The sequence below is a fragment of the Giraffa tippelskirchi genome, chromosome 13 (assembly GCF_054371585.1).
Source record: "Giraffa tippelskirchi isolate mGirTip1 chromosome 13, T2T-mGirTip1v1.2.pri, whole genome shotgun sequence".
Lineage (NCBI taxonomy): Eukaryota > Metazoa > Chordata > Mammalia > Artiodactyla > Giraffidae > Giraffa > Giraffa tippelskirchi.
Genome location: NC_137287.1, coordinates 46,315,759 through 46,334,923, shown reverse-complemented (window position 1 = coordinate 46,334,923; position 19,165 = coordinate 46,315,759). Strand labels below are relative to the sequence as shown.

The following is a 19,165-nucleotide window of genomic DNA, read 5'->3' as shown; positions in this document are numbered from 1 at the left end:
TCTAATCCTGGCAAACACTGATGGGTTGCCCATCCTTTTGTTTGTCTTATCCAGATGGCATATATATGAAGTCAGATAGTAGAAGCCTTTTGAGACTGGTTGCTTTAAACTATCAAATAAAGTAGTTGTTTTTCCTTCTTGTGGCAAATATCAGTAGTCTGCTCCTCTTAAGAGTCTTCTTTCATTTAGGAATGTACCTTTCATCTTTTTACCCACTGAAGGACTTCTAGTCATGTCCAGTTTTGAAGATTCTGAATTTTATCCTTTCACCCACTGAAGAACATTTAGTCATGTCCAATTTTGAAGATATCTGAAGGACATTTAGTCATGTCCAATTTTGAAGATTCTGCTTATAAACATCTGTATATAGGTTTATATATAGACATAAATCATAAATTTTCTTTTCTCTTGAATAATCACCCAATTGTGAGACAGGTGGAAAAGAGAGCAAATACATGGTTAACTTTGTAAGAAACTTCTAGGCTGTTTTCGATAGTAGCTGTACCATTTTGCATTCTCACAAGCAATATATCTCTTCCATTAGTGGAACATCTTCACCATCAGTTAGCACTGTTGCTTTTATTTATTGCAGCCATTCTGATAGGCATATAGTGCTACCCTACTAGGGGTTCCCTGGTAGCTTAACTGGTAAAGAACCCACCTGAGTGGCTACCCTACTGAGGCTTTAATTTGCATATTTTAATTTTTAATGATGTTAGACATCTTTTCATGTGTGTATTTACCATTCATGTATCTTCTTTAGTGAAATATGTTCAAATATTTTGCAAATTTTATTATTGGGCTGTTTGTTTTCTTAATGAATTTTGAGTGTTCTTCATATACTGCAGGTAAATGTTCTTTGTGAGATACTCAGTTTGCAAACAGTTTCTCCTAGTCTATAATTCTTCACTCTCCAAGTTTTTTGAAGATCAAAGTTTTAATATAGAAAAAGCATTTGTCAATTTTTCTTTTATAGATTGTGCTTCTGTTGATGTGGACTTCCCTTGTGGCTCAGACCATAAGGAATCTGCCTGCAATGCAGGAGACCCAGGTTCGATTCCTGGGTTGGGAAGATCCCCTGGAGAAGGGAATGGCAACCCACTCCAGTATTCTTGCCCAGAGAATCCCGTGGACAGAGGAGCCTGGTGGGCTGCAGTCCTTGGGGCCGCAGAGTCAGACACTACTGGGCGACTAACACTTCGTCTTTGTTGATGTATCTGAGAGCTCTTTGCTTAACCAAAAATCACCAAGATTTTCGTTTGCTTTTTAATATGGTGAGTTAAACTATCTCTTGAATGTTAAATAAATCTTGTTTTCTTAAAATACATTTTACTTCACATGGTCATGAGGGATTATCTTGCTGTTTAATTGTTGGATTAGAATTGCTAAAATTTTGTTTGGAAATTTTGTACCTATGTTCCCGAGGTAGAGATATTGGTCTATCCTTTCTTTTTCATATAATATCTTTGTTTCATTTTGATATCAGGGTTTGGGTTGCTTCAGAGAAAGGGTCCAAAAGTATTGCCTCCTTTTCAATTTTTTAGAAGACTTTGCCTAAAATTGGTATTATTTTTTTTCTTAAGTGTTTGACAGAATTCACCAGTGAAGCCATCCAGGTCTGGATTTACCTTTATAGGAAGGTTTTTAACCACTAGTTCAATCCTTTAAATTATCATGATAAAGTAATTATATACACTAATTATGGGATATAACTCAATTCAGGCTGGATATAAAATTCAGTTCAGGATATAATATAGGGCTGTTCAGGTTATCTATTTCTTCTTGGTTCAGCCTTGGTAATTTGGGGCTTTCAAGGAACTTGCCTATTTCATCTAGGTTGTCAAACTTACCGGCATAAAAGTTTTCATAGGGGCTTCTCTGGTGGCTCAGGGGTAAAGAATGCACCTCCCAATGCAGCAGACATGGGTTCATTCATGATCTGGGAAGATCCCACATGCCGAGGAACAACTAAGCCCATGTGAAGAACTACCGAGCCTGAGCTCTAGAGCCTGGGAGTCACAACTACTGAGACCTCTGACCCTAGAGCCCACTGCAACAAGAGAAGCCACTGAAATGAAGCCCACATACCTCAACTAAAGATTAACTCCCACTTGCTGCAACTAGAGAAAAGCCCATGCAGCAATGAAGACCCAGCATAGCCAAAAATTAATTAATTAATTTAAAATTATTTTAAAAACTTATTCATAATTTTCCCTTGTTGTTGTTCAGTCACTAAGTCATGCGCATCTCTTTGTGACCACATGGACTGCAACACACCAGTCCTTCACTATCTCCCGGAGTTTGCTCAGATTCATGTCCATTGAGTCAGTGATGTTAACTAACCATCTCATCCTCTGCCACCTCCTTCTCCTTTTGCTTTCAATCTTTCTCAGCATCAGGATCTTTTCCAATGAGTCGGTCACCAATACATCAGGAGGCCAAAGTATTGGAGCTTCGGCGTCAGTATCAGTCTTTCCAATGAATATTCAAGGTTGATCTCCTTTAGGATTGTCTGGTTTAATTTCCTTGCAGTCCAAGGGACTCTCAAGAGTCTTCTCCAACATCACAGTTCAAAAGCATCCATTCTTCAGTGTTCGGCCCTCTTTATTTAGATGTGTGTTATTTGGTTTACAAATATGTAAGAATTTTCCAAAGATTTTTCTGCTATTGATTTCTACTTTAATTTCATTGTGATAAACATTCTTGTGTGTGTGTGTTAGTCGCTCAGTTGTGTCTGACTGTTTGCGGCCCCAAGGACTCAATCCTTCCAGGCTTCTCTGTCCGTGGGATTCTCCAGGCAAGAATACTGGAATGGGTCGTCATTCCTTCCTTCAGGGGATCTTCTTGACCCAAGGATGGACCACAGGTCTCCTGCATTGCAGGCACATTCTTTATCATCTGAGCTGAGGAAGCCCAAACATTCTTAGTATGACTTTAATCCTTTTAAATTTATAAATGCTTTTATTATAACCCAGAATATAGTCTGTCTTGGGAATGTTCCATGTTCACATGAAAAGAATGTCTTAAATATTACAAAGAATGTTTCTTTGTAATATTTACTGATTTTTGGCCTATCTCACCTGTCAATTATTGAGATAGGAGCATTGAAATTTCTAACTATAATTGTGGATTTGCCAATCTGTTCTTTCATTTCTACCATTATTTTTTCCTTTATGTATGTTGAAGTTATATTATTAGATAAGTAAATCTTTTATGATTATTATGTCTTCTTGAGGAGTAGCCTTCTCTATCTCTGGTGATATTTGCTCTAAAGTCTTTGTCTATAAATAAACACTGTCTGGTATTAATATATCCACTTGATCTTTCTTTGCTTACTATTATCATAATACATCATCTACCAAATTTGACTTTATTCTACTTTGAATCTTTGTATTTAAAATGGGTTTCATGTAGGCAGCATATAATTGGGTCATTATTTTTTTCACCAATCTGAAAATATCTGCCTTTTAATGGAAGTGGGGTATATATTCAGTATAATTATTGGTAATGATTAAGTTTATCACTTTGTAAGTTGTTTTGCTATTTATCCCATTAGATCTTTGTATATTTTCCCCATTTTTCTGACAATAACCCATGGGTTTTTAAATAAATGTTTTAATTTTAAAATGTTTCAGAGTTCCCTGATAGCCCTTTTATATTGATTTTTAATTCTGAATAGTGAGATAATACTATTACACATTATTTCATTTTTAAAAAAATTGTTAAGGTTTGTTTTATGGCCCAGAATTAAAAGCACGTGGAAAGAATGTGTACTCTTACGTGGTCAGCTGGAGGGTTCTGTATGTGTCAATGAAGGATGATGTTGATGGATAGAGTTTTTCAGTTTTATTTATTTTTGCTGAGTTTTTGTCTAAATGTTCTATCAAATCCTGAGAATTAAGTGTTATAGTTGGCAAGAACCATTGTGAATTTGTCTACTTCTTTTTAAAGTTTTATCCTTTTTTGCTTCATGTATTCTGGCACTTTTTTGCTAGGTTAGGATCACGTTTAGGATTCTTACATCTTCGTGATGAAGACATCTGCTTATTTATGGTAATTTTCCATAACTCTTCCAGTTCTCTTTTAAATGGGTTTGCATGGTATATCTTTTTCTATTCTTTTAGCCTAGCTATATCATTTTATTAATGCATCTAATTGGGTATTAATTTTTTATCTGACCTGATAAAGGTTTAATGGATTAGGTTTACCATTTAACCATCTATTTTCTCTTTGCTCCCTCCCTTTTTTATTTTTAATTCCCTTTTTCTTACTGTTTTTGGATCGTTTGTAGTTTTAATACTTATACAAACTCATCTATTGACCTTTTTTTTACTATATCTCTTTAACAGTCATACTTTTTTTAAAGAGTTTTGAGAGGAAAAAACTAATCTTTTATACTTACTCAAGTATTTTCATTTATTTTTCCTCTTCCTTTATTCCTGATGTTTCCAGTTCCCTTCTTTATTATTTCACTTCAGCCTGAAGAACTCCTGTTACCATTCCTTTTATTGTTAAGTCTACCAGTGATAAACCATCTTAGTCTTTCTTCACCTGAAAATGTGTCTCTTTTGTCTTCATTCCTGAAAGATATTTTCTCTGGATGAAGGTTCTAAGTGGACTGTTTATTATTATTTTTATTCTTTCAAGCAAAATGTTATTCCAGTTTACTGGCATCCATGGTTTTTGATAAGAAATCTGCAGTCATTTGAATCGCTGTTACCTATAATACGTGTTGCCTTTCTCTGGCTACTTTCAAGTTTTTTTTCTTCTTTACTTTGATTTTCAGTAGTTTTATTATTATATGTATGAGATGGCTTTCTTTGAATTTATCTTTTTTTTTTATTCATTGAGCCTCTTAAATTTGTAAATTTGTACTTTGGACAAATGTAGGAAGTTTTCATTCATTATTCCTAAAAAAATTTTTTTTTTTCCTGCATCAAACTCTTTTTCCTTTTCTCTGGGACTCCAATGACATGACCTGTTGATATTGTCTCATGAGACACTAAGGCTCTGTTCATTTTCTTTTTATCTTTCTTATGTTATTCACATTGTTTTATTTCTATTGGACTCTTTGCTTTCGTACTTCTGTCCTGTGATCAAGCCTGTTCAGTATACTTCTTTATTTCAGATATGGCATTTTTCAGTTCTCAAATTTCCACTTAGTACTTATAAAAATTATTTCTATTTCTCTACTGAGAACTTAAAGTATGTTAACTTTACATCACTGAGTATGGTTATAATGGCTGCTTTTAAGTCTCTGCTGACAATTCCAAGACTTAGGTCATCTTGTGTTTTGCGTTTATTTATAGCCATTTTCCATGAGTATTTGTCAGATTTTTGTGATTCTTAGCATGTCACATAATTTTGGATTGCATCCAGGAGATTTTTTTCTTGCAAGTTTCTAGGTCCTTTTAAAATCCTCTGAGGAGTGCTAATTTCCTTTTTAAACCAGTAATCTACATGATAAGCCTGAGACTGCCAAGAAGTTTCACCTTCAGTGGTGATGGTCTCAAAGTCAGTTCTCTTTTCAGAATGTACTTTGTGACTTGGGAGTGCTTGGTTGCATGTTCTGCTTGGAGGATAGCCTGACATTTGGGTCATGGATTCCCTGGTGGCTCAGATGGTAAAGCGTCTGCCCGCAATGCGGGAGACCTGGGTTCGATCTTTGGGTCAGGAAGATCCCCTGGAGAAAGAAATGGGAACCCACTCCAGGACTCTTGCCTAGAAAATTCCATGGATCGAGGAGCCTGGTGGGCTACAGTCCATGGGGTCGTAAAGAGTCAGACGCGACTGAGCGACTTCACTTTCTTTCTTTCTTGATAATTGCAGTTCATCCTCACAGCCTTTGCTGTGATTGGTGGAACTATCCCCACACACCCAGCTCAGGGGGAGATTCTAGAAGTTGTATCATTACACATCCAGTATTTGGAAACCCAATTCTCCAGCTTTCTTCTGAGTCTCCTCATACACTCTCCAATTCCCAGACCCTCCTCATTCCGGTTCCTCTAGTCAGCAAGATAGGGTCTCCTCAGTCTCCTCCCACGATGTTGTGCAGTGCTGTGCAAGTGGGGCTGCTCCGAGGTTAAGTGGCAAAAGTAAAGAGAGAAACATAGCATGGATTCTACACACCCTTTAGACAACAGGGTTTTAGGTTTTTTGGTCCTTTTCTGGTTCTTCTACCTCAAAGACAATGCTTCTCTCAAGGTTGAGGCCCCTGTACCACCACCTATATTCACAGCTTAGTGACTAGAATGGACAGAAAAGCAAGAAAAAAAGAAGGTACAAGGATTTCTCCCCACCACATCCCTTTTCTCAGGCGTCCCTTTTCTCTAGTCCTGTGGTCAAAAAGAGAGCATTTCCTCTAAGTTTTTGCTCTCAATGTGTGCTGTGCAATTCCAGGATTCAGCCTCTGTCTGTTGCAGCAAAGCTGGGCAGCAAAGGAGAAAAAACAAAACACGAGGGGTACTCTTTCTGCCCCCTTCTGATACCTATGTCAGAAGCTTTCTCTATCCCTTTTATACTTTAATAAACTCTATTGCACAAAAAAAAAAACACGAACTCACCTCCCACATCCCAAACCTCAGCTCTAATGCCCATATGGATCATTACTCATTGTTGTTGTACTCAGTTGGTCAGTCACGTCTGACTCTTCGCAACCCCAAGGACCGCAGCAGGCAGGCTTACCTGTCCTTCACCATCTCCTGGAGCTTGATCAAACTCATGTCCATCAAGTCTGTGATGCCATCCAACTATCTCATCCTCTGTCATCTCCTTCTCCTCCTGCTTTCAATCTTTCCCAGCATCAAGGTCTTTTCTAATGAGTCAGCTCTTTACATCAGGTGGACAAAGTATTGGAGCTTCAGCATCACTCCTTCCCATGAATATTCAGGATTGTTTTCATTTAGGATTGACTCGTTTGATCTCCTTGCAGTCCAAGGGACTCTCAAGAGTCTTCTCCAACACCACAGCTCAAAAGCATCAATTCTTTGGCACTTGGCCTTCTTTATGGTCCCACTCTCAAATCCATACATGACTACTGGAAAAACCATAGCTTTGACTTTACAGGCCTTTGTTGGCAAAGTAATGCCTCTACTTTTTAATACACTTTCTAGGTTTGTCATAACTTTTCTTCCTAGGAGCAAGCGTCTTTTAATTTCATGGTTGCAGTCACCATCTGCAGTGATTTTGGAGCCCAAGAAAATAAAATCTGTCACTGTTTCCTTTGTTTCTCCATCTATTTGCCATAAAGTGATGGGACTAGATGCCATGATCTTAGTTTTTTGAATGTTGAATTTTAAGCCAACTTTTTCACTTTCCTCTTTCCCTTTCATCAGGAGGCTCTTTAGTTCCTCTTCACTTTCTGCCATAAGGGTGATGTTATCTGCATATCTGAGGCTATTGATATTTCCCCCTGCAATCTTGATTCCAGCTTGTGTTTCATCCAGCCCGGCATTTCGCATGATGTACTCTGCATATAAGTTAAATAAGCAGGATGACAACATACAGCCTTGATGTACTCCTTTCCCAATTTGGAACCAGTCTGTTGTTCCATGTCTGGTTCTAGCTGTTGCTTCTTGAGCTGCATACAGCTTTCTCAGGAGACAGGTGAGGTGGTCTGGTATTCCCATCTCTGTAAGAATTTTCCAGGATTGTTGTGATCTACACAGTCAAAGGCTTTAGTGCAGTCAATGAGGCAGAATTAGATGTTTAATGGGAATTCTCTTGCTTTTTCTATGATCCAGAGGAAGTTGGCAATTTGATCTCTGGTTCCTGTGTCTTTTCTAAATCCAGCTTGCACATCTGGAAGTTTACAGTGCACATACTGTTGAAGCCTAGCTTGGAGAATTTTGAGCATTATTTGCTAGCATGTGAAATGAGTGCAATTGTGTGGTAGTTTGAACATTCTTTGGCATTGCCTTTCTTTGGAATTAGATTTGACTCCAATACCTAATCCATCTGAGATTGTTCCTTTGCAAACATCTCAAGTAATTTTTTTTTCATATTCTATCCAGAGTTTTTAATTGTAATCAGTAGGAGAGACAGGCTATAGTAAATTTGTACATCTTGGCCAGTCAACATATATAATTACAAATCCTCTAGTAAACACATTAAACAGATAATAATAAACAGGTAAAATGATTTGTATAAAATATATTTCATTTGACCTGATATATTCAGAATATTATCATGTCAATATGTAATCAATATAAAGATTATTGAAATATATTTATTACCTTATTTTTCTTGTACTACATATCTTGGAAATTGGGTGCATATTTTTCACTTACAGTGTATTTCTATTTAGGCTAGTTACATTTCAAGTGCACAATAACCACATGTGGCTAGTGGCTACCATATTGAACAGTATAAGTCTAGGCTCTAAGGCAATGCTTCTCAAACTCTAGGCTGTACAGGGTGCCTTCTTAAAATTTTTATATTATGATTCAGTAGATTTTGGAGGGCCTCAGGTCCTCTAATGATACTGGCTGTGCACTTTGACCCAAATGCTTTAGAGGTACATCTATTACTTCTTGAAGTAATTCTATATTCCAGCTACCTGTATAGTTCTATAGGACACATCCTATATGACAGTTCTGTTTCTACATTTCTGCCCTGGTAATATCACACATCTATCTACTTTCAGAACTTCCCTATCTTGGGAAGTATGATCTTTGGTATTGGCCACTATCTACTTTTGTACTTTTTTAATAACATATAAAACATTCCTGAAGGAACAAGTTAGAGAAATGACTTCTAGCAATGGCAACCCACTCCAGTACTCTTGCCTGGAAAACCCCATGGATGGAGGAGCCTTGTAGGCTGCAGTCCATGGGGTCGCTAGGAGTCAGACACGACTGAGCGACTTCCCTTTCACTTTTCACTTGCATGCATTGGACAAGGAAATGGCAACCCACTCCAGTGTTCTTGCCTGGAGAATCCCAGGGATGGGGGAGCCTGGTGGGCTGCCGTCTATGGAGTCGCACAGAGTCGGACACGACTGAAGCAACTTAGCAGCAGCAGCAGCAGCAGCGTCTATCTTTTTAAAAAGAAATAGTTACTTATTTCCTCATTTGTTTCTGGCTGCATTCGGTTTCTTAGTTGTGGCATGTGAGATCTTCATTGGAGAATGTAGGATCGGGCTTCTCTTCAGTTGTGGTATGCAGGCTTAGTTGCCCAGAGGCATGTGGAATCTTCCCAGATCAGAGATGTGAACCCATGTCCTTGTATTGGAAGGCAGATTCTTAACCACTGGACTACCAAGAAAGTCCAAGTGGGTAATCCTTAACAATTCTTTCTCCATGGCCTTGGTGGACCCTGATTGGTTTGTAGACGGAGGAAACAAACTAATATTTAGATTATGTGGACTTCATCCTATTGTCCCTGAGCTTTCCTCATAGCTCAGTTGGTAAAGAATCTGCCTGCAATGCAGGAGACCTGGGTTCAGTTCCTGGGTTGGGAAGATTCCCTGGAGAAGGAAATGGCAACCCACTCCAGTATTCTTGCTTGGAGAATCCCATGGACAGAGGAGCCTGGCAGGCTACAGTCCATGGCGTTGCAAGAGTTGGACACAACTTAGTGACTAAACCACCACCATCCTATTGTTGAAGCATTTCTACAAAGAACAGATCACTCATCTTACTTCTTTTTCTGTATGATAGATAATCACCAAAAACCATTTTGGAGTGTTTCTTGGGTAAACTTGCTTGGGAGCCTGGCCATAAGATGAGAAATAAATATGAGTTGCATTTATTTAAGAGCTTAGCCTTCCTATTAATCCTCCTCTTCATCCTGCGAGCTTCTCTTATTTTGGCATGATACACTCACTTCTTCGAAGTCTACAATGCAAGGAAACTTAGAGCAGAAGAGGACAGAATTTTCTAGGATGCAGTAACCACCACCAGCCGTGAGTTTTGGTGAGGAACCATCATGCATAACCTCAAATAAAAGAGCCTCTTGATGAAGGTGAAAGAAGAGAGTGAAAAAACTGGCTTAAAACTCAACATTCAAAAAACTAAGGTAATGGCATCTGGTCCCATCACTTCATGGTGAATAGATGGGGCAACAATGGAAACGGTGACAGAATTTATTTTCTCGGGTTCCAAAATCATTGTGGACAATGACTGCTGCCATGAAACGAAAAGATGCCTGCTCCTTGGAAGAAAAGCTATGACCAACCTAGATAGTCTATTAAAAAGCAGAGACATCGCTTTGCCAACAAAGGTCCATATAGTTAAAGCTACGGTTTTTCCAGTAGTCATGTACGGATGTGAGAGTCGGAACATAAAGAAGACTGAGCACCAAAGAGCTGATGCTTTCAAACTGTGGTGCTGGAGAAGACTCTCGAGAGTCTCTTGAGCAGCAAGGAGATCAAACCAGTCAATCCTAAAGGAAATCAACCCTGAATATTCATTGGAAGTACTGATGCTGAGGCTGAAGCTCCAATATTTTGGACACCTGAAGTACTGGTGCCTGACTAATGGGAAAAGGCCCCAATGCTGGGAAAGATTGAGGACATGAGAAGAAGAGGGCAACAGAAGATGAGATGGTTGGATGGCATCACCGACTCAATGGACATGAGTTTGAGCAAACTACAGGAGGTAATGAAGGAAAGAGAACCCTGGTGTGCTGCAGTCCATGGAGTTACAAAGAGTCAGACATGACTGAGGAACTGCACAACAACAACATCGTGCATAAAGGACCAGCTTTTAAAACATGTATACAGTACGTGGGGCTTCCCTGGTGGTCCAGTGGCTAAGACTCTGTGCTCCCAATGCAGGGGCCCCGGGTTCCATCCCTGGTCAGGGAACTAGATCCCACATGCTGCAACTAAAAAAGATTCTGCATCCTGCAATAAGACCTGGTGCACCAAATACATAAATAAATATTTAAAAAAAATTTTTTTAAACATGTACACACTAGATCTCAATAATTATTTCCCTGAAGTAAAAAAGGAAACTACTACTACTACTATTGTTCACAGGCCAATTTTTTTAAAAAATTGTTCACATACTATGGTATGTACAGGTCAAAATCCTGTATATTTTAGACCATAGATAACTTACTGAATTTCTAGAAGATGTGACATCTTCATCTCTTAAGAGTTAGGAAACCATATGAAGACGCCTCTTTTTTTTTTTTTTTAATAAATTTATTTATTTTAGTTGGGGGCTAATTACTTTACAATATTGTAATAGTTTTTGCCATACATTGACATAAATCAGCCATGGGTTTACATGTGTTCCCCTTCCTGGACCCCCCACCCACCTCCCTCCCCATTCCATCCCTCTGGGTCATCCCATTGCCCCGGTCCTGAGCATTTGTCTCATGCATCGAACATGGAATGGTGTTCTGTTTCACATATGATAATATACATGTTTCAATGCTATTCTCCCAGAACGTCCCACCCTCACCTTCTCCCTCAGAGTCCATAAGACTGTTCTATGCATCTGTGTCTCTTATTCTGAAGACGCCTCTTTTAAATTACTAAGGTGTAATTTGAAGCACTATTCCTCTCCTTTGAGGAAGGCCGGCAGAAAGATCATTAGCCACACACAAGGCACGATGGTCTCAGGGAATAGCCTGGACCCGGGCTCTGGTTTATGTTTTTTCTTGCACTGTTTAAGGGAAAAGAAGAACCTGACTACCTCCAACCTAACAAGTTACCACTGTGCTACTTGGCACTCTAAACTACTGGGAGACGTTGTGTACTGTGAGTCGGGAAGGAAGTTTTTGTCAGGACATCTTGAACTTGAATCCAATCTGTATGACCCAGGTTACTTTACTTAACCTCTGGATTGAGAAGCAAGTGCTTTAAGTAATCCTCTAGAAGGGAGAGCTTGAGAAGACCAAATAGGGTTAGAAGATACAATCATGCTAACGTAACCAATCTGACCTGGTATTTTAAAAAAAAAAAAAAAAAAAAGAAAAAAAGCAATATTAAAATGTTAAGCACAGGTTTCTGGAAAAATCTGGACTGGCTACAAATATCACTTTGAGAAAAGAAGAAAAGGGCAATTAGAAAGGCCAAAGGGCTTCTTTATATCTAAAACACAAACATCTTCATAGTGATGGTAACACAAAGATATGAGTGCTGGTAGTTTGGGAGTGGAGGTTGGGGCGATTCCAGGAAACAAGAGAAGGCAAAGAAGGAAGCCAATACTGGGTACATTACAGGCAGATGACCGCTGTGAGCAATCAGAGCTCCATCCAACCGGGGACGTCTGGGATGAGTGCAGGTTGCACCCCACTAAGAGTGGTCTCACCTGAAGGGGGAAGACTGAGACCTGCCCACGTGGACAGGGACTTCAGCCTACCTCTGACCTGCTCCATGAATGGCCGAGCCTGGCTTCCATTGACAGAGAGGGTGCTCAGGAAGACAGTCAGAGGTGTTCACAGTGAGGAGCAGTCAGTGCGCAGGGGAGGAGGGGGCCAGGACACACAGGCTTGCTGACTGTCCTCCTAGCAGACCAGTGTGCAGGACAGTCAGGGGAGGCTGACCCAGTCCTCCACACAGGACACAGAAAGATGCCAAGAAGGACAAGGGAGGAAGGACCGTTATTTAACTGTCTCTTCACTATGTAATCTTGCTACGTATGAAATCAACCCTCAACATCGGATTGCTCGACTTTTCTAACAAATGCATTGCCAATAACTAACACAGTTAAATAAATGCCCTTTTCTTTCTTTCTTTTTCCTCTGTCAGTGGATATATTTACAGTGGTTCAGTTGTTTAAGAGTATCATTTACAATGTTTCTATTCTACCTCAAGCAAGAAAAAGAGCAGTTTGCTCAAACTTTTATCTCCATTATAATGTTTAAAAAGATCATCTGTCTCTACGCTCTACAGTCTCCCTTAGTTCTACATTTACTGGAAGCAACCAACCCTGGTGATGGCCTATTTGACACCAGTATAAAACCTAGGAGGTTTAATTGAAAGCACTGGCATTCAAACTGTATTTAGTAGCTTTCAGGGAAAAACAAAACACAACTGTGTATTTTAAGAACAGTACTGAATGGAGCCCCATGTGTCTTGGGGGACATAGCCCAAGGAGCAAGACTGCAAAGAGCAGGGAGAGGATGCTTGGTTGTCAGCAGCTGCAACTGGTGACTTGACCTAGCAATGCAGAGTTGAGAAACTGTTACTAGTTTAGGCAAGGATTGTCAAAATAAGATGAAAACCATCCTTTTTCCAATTAATAACAGAAAGGGATTATGGCACTGACCTGTTCCCTTTTTTATACCTGGTAATTATTCAGGGAATTTTCTGTCACTGTACTGCTTAACAACACCTCTCAGTTGTCACCCATTGTTTTGCATTAATGTCATTTTCCCCATAATATACAGAGTAAGAAGGTCTGTACTGCTATAATTTCTACCACTGTGAAACTGAAACAAAGCCAGTGCATTTTTATACAATTATACCTTCAGTGCTTAGAATGTCCATTTCTGAGTCGCTAAGGAAATGCATTAAAAATAATAGGAAAATTAAATAGACCAAATGAAAGCCTCATGCGAGGTTCACTGTATCACTGTGACCATTTTAGGTAAGCTAGGAAACATTCTCATGTTGACATTCCATTTTCAGGCTAACACATTATAAAATCACTTTTTTGTTTTTTTTGGAGGCACTTTTATCAACAAAGATATCAAAATGTTAACCCTTCTTCCACAAAATAATTCTCCAGGGAGATTACAATTAACTTGTAATTGATCATTTTACTGATCTCAACATTTCAACATATGGAGATGCTAAACATCCTTAGGGAGTAAATAAATAAACCATTAAAATAACAAGAAACACAAAAGACCCACAAAGACCCAGTGCACTAACTGGATGATCACTGATAGATATTACATATCCAGTGAAGGACAATGTGAATTGTTATGCTCTCTCCATTTAGCCATGACAAAAACATTTATTTAACTCCGACTCTGTGTGTAGAACTGTGCTAAGGCTTTAGGAATCACAAAGAAATACCCTATTTCCTTTCTACATTTTTCTCCACTGCACTTATGATCATCTGTATCTTATATGTTGTACTTACATATTTTCTTTATTATTAGTCTTCTCCCACTAGAGTATAGGCTCTTTCAAGCAGATACTACATCAGATGATGCTCAGTTCAGTTCAGTCTCTCAGTCGTGTCTGACTCTGCGACCCCATGCACCACAGCACGAAAGGCCACCCTGTCCATCACCAACACCAGGAGTCCACCCAAACCCATGTCCATTGAGTCAGTGACACCATCCAACTATCTCATCTTCTGTCCTCCCCTTCTCCTCCTGCTCTCAATCTTTCCCATCATCAGGGTCTTTTCAAATGAGTCAGCAATTCGCATCAGGTGGCCAAAGTATTGGAGTCTCAGCTTCAACATCAGTCCTTCCAATGAACACCCAGGACTGATCTCCTTTAGAATGGACTGGATGGATCTCCTTGCAGTCCAAGGGACTCTCAAGAGTCTTCTCCAACACCACAGTTCAAAAACATTAATTATTTGGTGCTCAGCTTTCTTTATAGTCCAACTCTCACATTCACACATGACTACTGGAAAAACCACAGCCTTGACTAGATGGACCTTTGTTGGCAAAGTAATGTCTCTGCTGTTTAATACACTTTCTAGGTTGGTCATAACTTTCCTTCCAAGGAGTAAGCATCTTTTAATTTCATGGCTTCAATCACTATCAGCAGTGATTTTGGAACCCCCCAAAATAAAGCCCGCCACTGTTTGCACTGTTTCCCCATCTATTTCCCATGAAGTGATGGGACCAGATGCCATGATCTTAGTTTTCTGAATGCTGAGCTTTAAGCCAACTTTTTCACTCTCCTCTTTCACTTTCATCAAGAGGCTCTTTAGTTCTTCTTCGCTTTCTGCCATAAGGGTGGTGTCATCTGCATATCTGAGGTTATTGATATTTCTCCTGGCAATCTTGATTCCAGCTTGTGCTTCCTCCAGCCCAGCGTTTCTCATGATGTACTCTGAATATAAGTTAAATAAGCAGGGTGACAATATATAGCCTTGATGTACTCCTTTTCCTATTTGGAACCAGTCTGTTCTTCCATGTCCAGTTCTAACTGTTGCTTCCTGACCTGCATACAGGTTTCTCAAGAGACAGGTCAGGTGGTCTGGTATTCTCGTCTCCTTCAGAATTTTCCACAGTTTATTGGGATCCACACAGTCAAAGGCTTTGGCCTAGTCAATAAAGCAGAAATAGATGTTTTTCTGAAACTCTCTTGCTTTTTCGATGATCCAGTGGATGTTGGCAATTTGATCTCTGGTTCCTCTGCCTTTTCTAAAACTAGCTTGAACATCTGGAAGTTCACGGTTCACATATTGCTGAAGCCTGGCTTGGAGAATTTTCAGCATTACTTTACTAGTGTGTGCTGCTGCTGCTGCTAAGTCGCTTCGGTCGTGTATGACTCTGTGCGACCCCATAGATGGCAGCCCACCAGGCTCCATCATCCGTGAGATTCTCCAGGCAAGAACACTGGAGTGGATTGCCATTTCCTTCTCCGATGCATGAAAGTGAAAAGTGAGAGTGAAGTCGCTCAGTCGTGTCCAACTCTTTGTGATCCCCTGGACTGTAGCCTACCAGGCTCCTCCATCCATGGGATTTTCCAGGCAAGAGTACTGGAGTGGGTTGCCATTGTCTTCTCCCACTAGTGTGTGAGATGAGTGCAATTGTGCGGTTGTTTGAGCATTCTTTTCCATTGCCTTTCTTTGGGATTGGAATGAAAACTGACATTTTTTAGTCTTGTGGCCACTGCTGAGTTGCTAGTACTGTGCTTTTGTCCCTTGTCATTCATCTGTCTCCCCAGAAATATTTGCTGACATCCTAACCCCTGGTACTTCAGAACGTATCCTTCTTTGGAAGTAGGCACTTTATCAAGATGATCGAGGAAAAATGAAGTCATTGGAGTGGACCCTAATCCAAAGGGAGTCCTCATAAAAAGGGGAGATGTATACACAGAGATAGATGTGCACAGAGGGAAGACAGAATGAAGACGTGGTGTGGACAGGTGGACATGGAGCAGACAGGTGTGGACACAGGACTGGAGTGATGCACCTACAGGCTGAGGAAAGTCGATGATTGCCAGCAGCCCACTAGATGCAGAAAGAGGCGAGGATGGATTCCTCCTCAGTTTCAGAGGTGGACTACACTTTGATTTAGGACTTCCCACCTCCAGAACTGTGAGACAATTCATTTCTCCTTGTCTAAGCAACCTACTGTGTGATATTTTGTTACAGTAGCCCTACAGAATGAATACATCCCTTTGCCCCATTATTCTAGTCCACAATGAACCACCGTTTACCACACACAAGTATTTGCCTGAGAGCTCTCTCCAGCTGTGGGACTGCAGAGAGGCCCAGGAGCTGATAGGAGCAGATGGGAGGGCAGACAGGCCAGGCCTTCCCCCTTGGGTGGGCTCACTCTGAGGAGCATACCCCGCACTGCTTCCCAGGGCTCCCCAACGGGATCAAGCTCTACTTGTCCATAGCGTAGAACCTGCTGGAAAATGTCCCTCTTGGTGGCTCCTCTTTTACTGCCTCAGTGTCCCACCCAGGTACTGCTGGGTCTCGCTATTACCTCAGAAACATGCTCCATGCACGTGAATCCAGATCTCCAGGTATGCTTGTGGGGGAGCCAGCCTGAAACACAGCGCTTCTGCGGCTCATTGTGACGTTTTAGACCAAGAACAGTGTCCAGGCGGTGGTGGGGGTTAAAAGTATATGCAGTGATGTAAGAATTACTAAAGAGGAGCACACATTACTTGCCCTTGGAGAATCTACAAGGTTTCAATGAATGGCAGAGTGAGAAAGGAAGAGCAAATGAATAGTTGAAGAGAACTGTAAAGTGGCTGTGGGAGAGCTTGGAGTACCATGATAAAGGAGGAGCCTGGAAAGCAAGGGATGTGGGGGATTCCATGGAAGGAGAGAGTCTGGGGCTCTGATGGAAGGAGACAGTCTGGGTTCCTGATGGGAGGAGGGAGTCTGGGGCCCTGATGGGAGGAGGGAGTCTGGGGCCCTGATGGAAGGAGGGAGTCTGGGGCCCTGATGGAAGGAGGGAGTCTGGGGCCCTGATGGAAGGAGAGAATCTGGGAACCCCCAATCAGCTCACAGAAGGGTAGCAGCCTCCTTTCTGAGAGCTGTTGCCTCCCACTCAGTGTTTGTAGGTTTCACTCCAAATGCTAACTCATAGATCTTCTGCAGTAGAAAGGGGCAACCCTAAAGCAATGTAATCATTGTCCCTAACACAAGGTGTACCAGTGCCAAGTTCCACAGTGATTTAGTAGCTGAACCAAGAACAGAACTGAGGTATTCTTTTAAGAGGCCACTTGATTGGTTCTGTTTAATTCAAATCCATGTGCATTCTTCAAATATACACACTAATACTCAGCAGTAATGTTCTTGAACTTGAATGGCATAAAACTAAAGGAATCTCATTTATTGTGCAATTTAGAGGAACCACACAGAAGGAAATCTATAGAGACGATTCAAAACAGACAATTTAAAAAATACTTCATCTCTTTTACTGCTATTAATTTCTATCTCCATCCATCATTAACACTCCCCTCTAAAACCTGTAACTATACAGGCAGGCCTTCTGTCCAGGGTTTACTTGAACTATCTCTTTTTATCACTGTAACTACCCTGAGGTAGGAATTCTATATATTTCAGCAGATGAAGAAAATTTGATTCAATTGATTCAGTCTGATGTCAGGTATAAAAATGTTGGGCATGGTATGTAATATGAGTGTTTTCTTCATCCTTTTATTGTTTCCAGTTGTTCTGTTCAAGGAGCCAGATGCAGATCTTGAAGGCTGTGAGTTATTTGCCTGTTAGGGAGAGAACTCACAGGTCTGCAGTTCAGCACATATCAGGAAAGGCAAGATACTCTGACACTGTTTTCCAAAGATAGAGAGTCTTCCTACAACGTGACACTGACACTCCTCCAGCTGTGTCTCCTCCCTCGAACTTGAGCAAAGCTTGTAAGTGTCTTGGTCAATAGACTTTGGTGGATGTGATGTGTGATTTCTGAGACTAGGTTATAAACGGCAGTATGGCTTTGTCTGATGCAATCCTTTGGGATGTGTGCTGACAACACTCTGCCATATGTAAGAAGTTCAACCACACTGAAGCTACAACACAGGGGAGACCACGTGGACATCTCCCACTGAAAGAGACAGCCCTGCCCCAGGAGCCCTGGTCTTACCAGCCCCATCTGTTTCAGCTTCTCAGCAAGACACATGTGGGAGTGGATCTCAAGATGATTCCAGCATCCAGCCCCGTTTACAGCACAAACCGAGTGAGGCAGAGACAGCTATTCTCTATTGAGCTCTGTCCCAAGTAAATTCTTCCATTGTCCTAAACCACTACATTTGGGGGGTAATTTGTAGAATGATAACAGATTACCAAACAAAGGTACATAATTAAGAGAAAGCTACTATAATGTAAACAATTATCTCTCCTAAAATATTTTATCCTTGAAAATGCATATAAGGAAGATGTCAAAATGGGTATTTATATTTCTTTTCCCTGTTCATGGCATAACTTTTCTCTGCCCGGGCTTTATTGAGATATGATTCATATATAACACTGCATGAGTTTAAGGTGTACAATGTGATAATTTGATACATGTATATATTGTGACATGTTTACTACAATAAGGTCAATTAACACACCCTTCACATAATTCACTATTTTGTTGTTGTTGTTACGGTAAGAACATTAAAGCTCGATTCTTACAGCACCTTTCAAGTATATTGTATAGTATTGTTAACTATTAGAGAAGGAGAACAATTATACCAAAGAAGTTCTCACACTGCTGCAAAAGTTGCAGAACCCACAACAGATTCCCCAACCTGGGGATCCAGCAAAAGGATTAAGAACCCCAGGGAATTTGACTTTGAAGGCCAGTGTAATTTGATTGTAGATCTTCCACAGAACTGGGGAGACAGACTCCTGGGGGGCACAAACAAAACCCGTGTGCACCAGGACCCAGGAGAGAGGAGCAGTGACCCAACAGGAGATTGAGCTAGACTTGCCTGTGAGTGTCCAGGAGTCTCTGGTGGAGGTGTGGGTTGACAGTGGCCTGCTATGGGGTAAGGGGCACTGAACACAACAGTCCAGGGAACCGTGGCATGCTGGCATAAGTCCTTTTAGAG

General features: G+C 40.5%; 1 long non-coding RNA gene across 1 annotated transcript; it reads left to right on the top strand.

The window, feature by feature from the left end:
- The first annotated feature begins 16,728 nt into the window (after positions 1–16,728).
- On the top strand, positions 16,729–18,373 carry LOC145533440 (uncharacterized). The gene is made up of 3 exons (XR_014074061.1): positions 16,729–16,912; positions 17,785–17,989; positions 18,232–18,373. It is a non-coding gene; the product is annotated as an uncharacterized LOC145533440 (long non-coding RNA).
- Positions 18,374–19,165: the final 792 nt, after the last annotated feature.